Raw genomic sequence first — 8,032 nt, forward strand, 5'->3', positions numbered from 1 at the left:
GCATGCACCAGTTTATTGTATTTCCAGACTTGCTTTCGGCACAATTTCCAGTGCACGCTACTCTGTTTTTTGTCAGACTTGAAATAGCCGAAATACCTTCACACTACGGAACTTCTATGGCTCTTCCGTTCGACAATCTCTCCGGCGTTGGAACCATCATCTGTTTTCTCTTCGGTCACGCTCGGTTGATTTTTCTAGTCGGCACACTCATTTCCTCCATTACGCGCTGGCTGCTTCCCAAACAAACACACGTGCGGCTTGGCACTTGTGCTGTACGTAACAAGTCACGCGACGTGACGCTGCGGCTGTGATTGGTTCGGCTCTGCGCTACTTAATTTAGATTGGCTGACCTTTTTTTTTTTTTTTTTTTTTTTTAAGAGGACAAGAGCGGCGAGGTCTATCGCGATAGCTTAATTTCTCTATCGAGTAAAAGTTATATCGCGATACATATCGTTATCGTTCTATCGCCCAGCTCTAATTGTGAAATAGTTCCACAGTTTATTTGTACAGCACATTCAAACACAACAGACACTGACCGGTAAGCTCATCAACAAACAAGACTGACCAATTAAAACCAGTAAATAATAAAAATGAAAATAATAAAAGTAAAAGAGATGCCCTGGGGAAAAGGTCATACTAAGTTAAAGCTAGTCTGAAGCTGCAAAAGCTCATGAAAAGAAGCGAGGGAGACGACTCCGGAGTTTTAGGGCTGTGACTGAAAATACACCGTCGCCTCTAAGAGCCAATCGTAGTCAATCATATCTTAAGAACATGACCACGTTCCCTGAGTCTAGCAGGTGCAGTCGTGTTTGGCTCAATCCAACAACATAACAAGTTGCAGTAATCCAGTCTAGATGTAAAAACAGCACGGATGCAATGTTCCCCCCTAATTTTTCATGTGTCTGAGCGAACACACAAACTCCCTGAGCGGTCCCTTGGACCACTGTGAGGAACAGCAGACGTGTGCACTGTGGTCACGCCAGCATCGAATCCATCCAAGTTACATCGTTTATTAAAATAATCAAATTACAGCATTTATGTTAGACTTTTAATTAAGTGTTTTAGCCCAATTACAATGAAAATGTAAAAAATCTTGTTCATGACCTGTGCAGCATGTTAACACTATTGGAAGTATGAAAACAACTTTTTTTTTCTTTTATAAAGCTCTGACTGTATGATGAGTCTGTGGTCTGGGAGAGAGTCTGTAACTCTCTGTCTGCAAAATACAGTAAATAATGACCAGTGTTGGGCAATTAATTATATAGCTACTTCAAAAAAGTAACTGAGTTATGCAAACAACAAAGTGTTTGGCAGCTGTTTACCTAAAAATGCAGCCAAAGCAATTTTTTAATAAACCTTTCAAACTATTTACAGAACAATCAGCTGTTCTGCATCAAATCTGATGCCACACAAATTATTTGTGCCGCTCCAAAAAATAATTTCTGTCCACTATGAGATGAAGGAGAACAACAGCCTGATACCTGCAGGCCTGACAGCAGCAGATGTATCACTGCTGTAACACCTGTAACACTCAGCAGGCGCCTCATTGTTCTGACACACACAAAACTATTGACTACACTACACACTAACTACACAAGATTTGCGCAAAATGACCCAAATCTCTCACATCTCAAAACCACGCCATCACTCCTAAAACTTCCCCCTTCCTAAACAACTAGATGCCACGTTGCCATATAATTTTTTGATTGGTCAACATGGTACATTTTCCACCAATAGGAAAGGGTGGGGGTTTTTGCTCACAGGCTTTCGAGCATTTTCCTTATAAAACGCCGTTTTTACCATTTCTTCCCGCAGTAAATATAAACAACGACAGTATTCAGGAAGAAAACCAAACAGTGCAGTTATTTTTATCATAACTCTGGTTTTACGTGGCCGATCAACACAATTTAAAAACTGGTATAAAGTCCACACTTTTCAGTTGTTCCGTCTGTCCTGCTCACATCTCAAATGGTTGTGCACGTTGTCATTAACGTGGCTTCACTCCACATCAGCCGCTTTGCTCGCTAAAACACCGGTGTCGGCACATAAGGACGCTGTCAGAGCCTGTCAACCACGTGGATTAGCTGCGTATATACGAATGTGAATCGCATCATTGGCTGGACTATGGGATAAGGTGGCATCGTTCTAATCCCTTACGGGAGCAGCCAGTCACTCACTGACTAACAGTGCAAAACAGAATTGTTAAACTTTTAATTTTAATTGCAATTCAGGTTAGATTTTTTTTGTGCGCAACGCAGATTTTCTGTGCGCAGAGACCATGCCAGCAGTGCGTAACAGATAAATATGAAGGCATGCCGGCTCAGACGTCGCTCGGATCAACAAGGTCCGCGCCAGGTGTTGAGGAACCAGGGCACCCTGACGAAAAGTGGGCTACTGGAACAAGAAGGCATCGGTGGGCAAGACACGAAAACAGGGCGTTGTTGGAATGCTACTATGCAAGTAACCCTGGGGAAGGGGTTACATGAATAGGATGAGGGACCTATGGATTCTTCGATACCTTCAAGTGGCTCCAGCAGATCCCGGGAACAACATCGGAGATCTCTGTCCAGAAGAGCGCAGTCCTGGGAACAGCTAGGATACTGCGCAGGACCCTCAAGCTCCCAGGCCTCTGGTAGAGGACCCGAGCTTGAAGGATAAACCGCCCGCAGGTGCGAGCTGGGTGTTAAATGTTACACTGTAGAAAACGATGGGCCAACTCATCTCCAGTGCAACATTAATTTTTACAGAAACTGTAAAAAACAGAAACATCAGGTTAACAGTACACTGCCTCATCACGTACTGACAACACTCCTTCTACACCGTTTTACACTTGCACTGTAAAACAACAACACAGTAGTACTGAACCAGTTCCTATTATAACCAACAAGATTACCTTCTCGATATTTATACAGTTTTATATCACTTTTATGAACCGACTGAATCACAAAAATCATTTTATTGTACGGACGAATACCAACATGAACTCTGACTACAGCTTTATACGGTTTTTAACTACTGTTTTATCCGATTTATCAATTTGAACTGCATTTATCAAACTAGATTCAGTTTAAATAAATGCTTTTTAATATATCTCTACAGTATTCGTGTAGCTGCTGCTGTTCTGTGAGTCTATGGTGCATGTGGTGTGATATGCCCAAGTAGAAAGGACGGCACTGCAACGCTGGACTTGCCCTTACTCTGGGCTCCCTCTTTATTCTGGCAACTGGTACAAAGAAAACAGCACACAGTCGTCATCAACAGTGTGAAAAGCAACTGCAACATTCAGTTCACCAGCCTGGGAGTATTTTCCTTTTTTTCCCAAACATAACACTTAACAAAAGACTAATATATATTTCTCCAACACAACATCGACTTTCTTTAAATGTTCTAGCTGAAACCAAACCTGTGATCATGTAGTGGCAGTATTATTTATTTATTTTTCTCCTTATGGTAACTGAGAAATGAGAGACATTATATCTCCTTTTTCCTAACCAACAACAACAATAACATATAAAAACAGCTTTTCTCTTATAAAACAAACATCATTCTTCATCATTTTTAATACAACAGCATCAACTAAAACTTGTACTTAACAGTGCCTACCTGATCCAAAGTAAACATTCAGTTCCGTTAAGAATTAGAACAATTACAATCTCACAGAGAAACAGAGCTGAGTACAAGTCAAAAAGCACCCGACTAGCTAACGAATATTAGCTTAGCATGCTAACTAAAAATGCTACTCGTGAATAAAGTTACTAGCCATGCATCAAAGTGCCTGTAACTTTCAGGATACATGCTAGTACTGCTTACAATCAAAACACATGTTGACAATTACCACTATGAGAATGTTTTCATTAATACACATACCAAATTGACAACAGCATGGCTCACAAACAATTTGGAACCTTAACAGTTGCAGTTGCGGTATTTGTCCACCAGGTGGCTTTGGAGCGTGATGTCATGGGAGGGGGCGTGGCTGCCGAGGCGCCATTTTAGCAGGCCAAACAAAGGGCTAAGGAGCAAAAGCATAAGTAATAGTTCGCGCTTGCTGTGTTGTCGGTTGTAATGTTATATCGCATGATCGGGAAGGGAATAAGCTGGAAAATGGGCTCTGTTTTTATCCTTTTCCACCTGGAAGCAATGTGAGGGAGCTCATGTATTGGATGTTACCAAAAGAAGGCATCTAGCCTGGATAGCAGCTGTGAGACGAGCTGATATCCAGTTCTCTACCATCCCCAGATATCTGTTGGTGCTCCAGACATTTTCATTAAGGTGAGATTTAAATAAGTTCATATTACTCTTTATAACCTATTAGTTTCATTTTCAATGCGCTCTGAGGTCATAGCAAATTAGAACAAACATCCTAATGAGTGATTTTGTAGATTTACGTTCTATTTATAGAGTTGCTAATTGTTTTTCATTATTGCAGGCAAACCAGCCTATGAAATGGATGAAACAAATCCTGAGTGGGTTCCTACACATGGGGCACTCCGAAATCCCTGCTTCAAACTACATGCTACATACCACCATGCCAATCAGATTACATCTTCCATGTGAGGGTGAACGTGCCCCAGTGTGGTAGTAAAACCAGGGAAAATGCTCGTTTAATACTCTTAAAAGTCTTGTGCTGTATATGTAGTGACAGTAAATAACAGAATGCTAGTAGTGGGTGATATTATTTAAATGCTGTCATGATTTTATGTGAACATTTTGTCATTTGTATACTATAAACAACATGGAATCTACATTGTAACTGATGTGATGTTCTACAAAGTGGTTTTAATAATTTTAAAAAAGGCAAACGTTTGTTTCTTTATTCAACTTTTGAACAGTGGTACTTAGTAAGTACATATTCAGTAAATGCAAATTATTTACATGGCAATGCACTTGAGGCATAAATGTAAACCCCTAAATACAACATCATCGGTTATTCAGAACAGAACTATGCTTGGAGAAATATTTTCCCATCAGTTCAGACAACACTCCTTCACAGTAGCAGGTGGAATTTTTCTTTTCTGAGGACGGCTTCTTTTCCCTGTCACTACAGATGGTCTGTTTATGTTTTGATTGAGATACTCTTTTTGGGCAGCTGAAGAGGAGAAGTCTATCTTATAGCCAACCACTGACTGTATCTTGGTCACATTACCCAGCAAAGCCCAGTATGCAGGTTCATCTGTAACAGTCCTTGTGCCACGAATCAACACTATTGCTTCTACTTTAAACAGAAGAGCAGTGACGTGGGTGCAGGTCTCCACGACTCCGGCCATACAGCTGCAGTGGGCGGCTTCAACCTTCCCTGTGATGCTCACAGTGACCCACAGCTGCAATGCTGGTTCACTCAGTCTTTGAGAGTGCAGGACCTGAAACACACACAAAGTTCTTTAAAGACAAGAACTTTAATGAGGCAAGGCCGATGTGTTTTATCTACTTTCTAATCCATTTATCATAAATGAAACAAATAAAGTGTTTTTATGTATCAACTATAGGATGCTGCATGCTATATTCTAAATCTGCCTGTTTTTGGTTTTGTTGTTTTAATCTGCCAGCAAAAAATTAACCTAAAGTATGTAATGCAAGGATGTAATCACTTTCAAGATGGAGAAAGCATAAAGTTTGACTTTAAGTGACAATTATGAATCACTTAATATGATAAGGAGATTCTGCAGGTCATTGATCAATGTATAAAACCAAAAATATTTGTAGTTACACAGGACAAACACTTAAGCAATATGTATAAGTAGGATTATTTATAATAAATGTAAATTAATTAGTGAAATTTCTTTAACCATAGAGAATAACTACATCCTTCAGGACAATGTCACATCAATGCACTGAACTCACTATGTTATCTATCTAACAGAGCCTCTACATGTTCTCACTGTAATTTCCCCCTCATGAATGAATTTATGCTGCACTAATGTGAATGTTCGGGGGAAAATCAAACACATTTTACTCGCAGTACTCAAGCTGACTTACCTTTGTTTGAATGACGGCGTAGTCACGACGTGGAGGCTTAAAAATAGCCAAATCTTGTACCCGATCCTTGGTGAACTGGATGTGCGCCTCCAAACATTTATAATTGCGAAATTGGTTCGCCGTGTATGCGCTTACTCCACAGACAAGGTAGGAAAATATATCAGGCTAAGTCAATCGCGACTGATCTTCAGGGTTTCTACTCCACTGCCGTTATTTCATACGGGTCCACATTTCCCATGCACGCTATTTTTTGCAAGTACCGTCTCTTTGCATCTGGACGCAATCTGTCTCCATAGCGTCCTTTTTCTTTTGAGCTGCTTTTAAGTGTGGTTTGTAGAAATCTTCCTTCCAACATAGTGTTTGTTTTGATTCGTGGCCTGCTACAATGGTGCCGCGCTCCCACAATGCACTGCGGCGTGACGTCAACTCCAAAACCCCATTCACAAAGCACATCAATTTTGAGGAAATTCATTAAGTTGTTTTCTAACTCTGTTCCATTCGCTCTTAATGAAAAGAACAAAGCGATTTACATTTTCTCAGACTGTCCAAAAAATACACAGTGCGGCTCTGCAGACTTACAGCACAGTCTAATAACTGAATTAGCACAGGTATAGTAACACGTGTGCTCCACTAGCCTGACTTTACATTTAGCTTACCATTTCCGTTTCCACACATTGACTCTGTTCAAAGAAGGTTTGGCCATAAGCTCGTGCTTTCACTGTCGTCACGTACATCCCTCAGTAGTTAGCTTATATCCTTTTAACTCACAAAGACATGAAACAGTTCTCGGGTTCATTACCACGATCGCCACGGACTGCGAGTCCGCCATTTTTGCAGACATCTGGTGGCGATTCATTTTTACGAACCCTTAAACTCATGAATTCACTCTTTAGCTTGACATCTGTTACACTGTAAGACGTTTATGATTGATTGCTACTTTTGTCTATAACTTATATATTATTTTCAACCCAGCTTACCTGTAAAAAACAGAGAAGGCAGGTTAACAAAAGCCACTCGGTACGTGGGCTGTACGCTGCCTCAACACGTACTGACCACACTTCTTCTACTGAGCTGTCAGCTGCTGATGCGTAAGACACTGAGCGCCCTCTGCTGGCGAAACATATATTACAGCACAATAGACAATAACAGTAGTAACAGTATATAAATACAGGCCATTTACCATTTACCATTTTAGTCTTTCCTAAGAAAGTGACTTTAAGCATAAAAATAAAATGGGGGGCAAATATTTTCATGTATTTATCTTTATAATAGTGCCACATATAAAAAAAATTAATTCCCCTGTTGCCCCTGTGGGCGGCCTGTTGTCCTTCAAGCTTGGGTCCTCTACCAGAGGCCTGGGAGCTTGAGGGTGTTCCTAGGACTGCGCTCTCTGGACAGAGATCTCTGATGTTGTTCTTGGGATCTGCTGGAGCCACTCGGCTAGCTTGGGAGTCACTGCACCTAGTGCTCTGATTCAGAATCCGAATCAGAAATACTTTATTAATCCCCAAGGAAATTATAGGGTACCACTGGGACCACTGTTACCTTCACCCTGCACATCTTCTCGAGCTCTTCTCTGAGCCCTTGGTATTTCTCCAGTTTCTCGTGTTCCTTCTTCCTGATGTTCCTGTCATTCAGTATCACTGCATCACAGCCGTCTTCCTCTGCTTGTCCACCACTACTATATCCCGTCACCTATTACCCATCACCATTTTGTCCATATACCTTTGACTCATATAACACAGAGAAGTAATATGTCAGTGGTCACATTTCAATTCAATTGAATTTTATTTATATAGTGCCAAATCAAATCAAACTGTCACCTCAAAGTGCTTTACACTGTTGTTCTACAATAATACAGAGATGAACGCCCCAATGAGCAAGCACTTAATGACAGAAGGAAGGAAGAACTCCCTTTTAACAGGAAGAAACCTCCAACAGAACCAGGCTCAGGGAGGGGCAGCCATTGTTTGGGGTGAGGGGAGGGAGACGGGACAAAAAGAGACACACAGTGGGGGAATTTAATTTCTTGCCTGGGAGAAAATTATTTCTTTGA

General features: G+C 40.9%; 1 long non-coding RNA gene across 2 annotated transcripts in view; it reads right to left on the reverse strand.

Annotated features, from left to right (window-relative positions):
• LOC113027768 (uncharacterized) overlaps positions 1-7,058 on the reverse strand; it is a 101,927-nt gene extending 94,869 nt beyond the window's left edge. For both annotated transcript variants that reach the window (XR_013908963.1, XR_003273128.2), the window contains exon 1: positions 6,954-7,058. This is a non-coding gene — a long non-coding RNA (uncharacterized LOC113027768). The remainder of the gene's footprint in view (positions 1-6,953) is intronic.
• Between the last annotated feature and the right edge of the window lie 974 nt (positions 7,059-8,032).

This window comes from Astatotilapia calliptera, chromosome 1 (genome assembly GCF_964374335.1).
Source record: "Astatotilapia calliptera chromosome 1, fAstCal68.1, whole genome shotgun sequence".
NCBI classification, from domain to species: Eukaryota; Metazoa; Chordata; class Actinopteri; order Cichliformes; family Cichlidae; genus Astatotilapia; species Astatotilapia calliptera.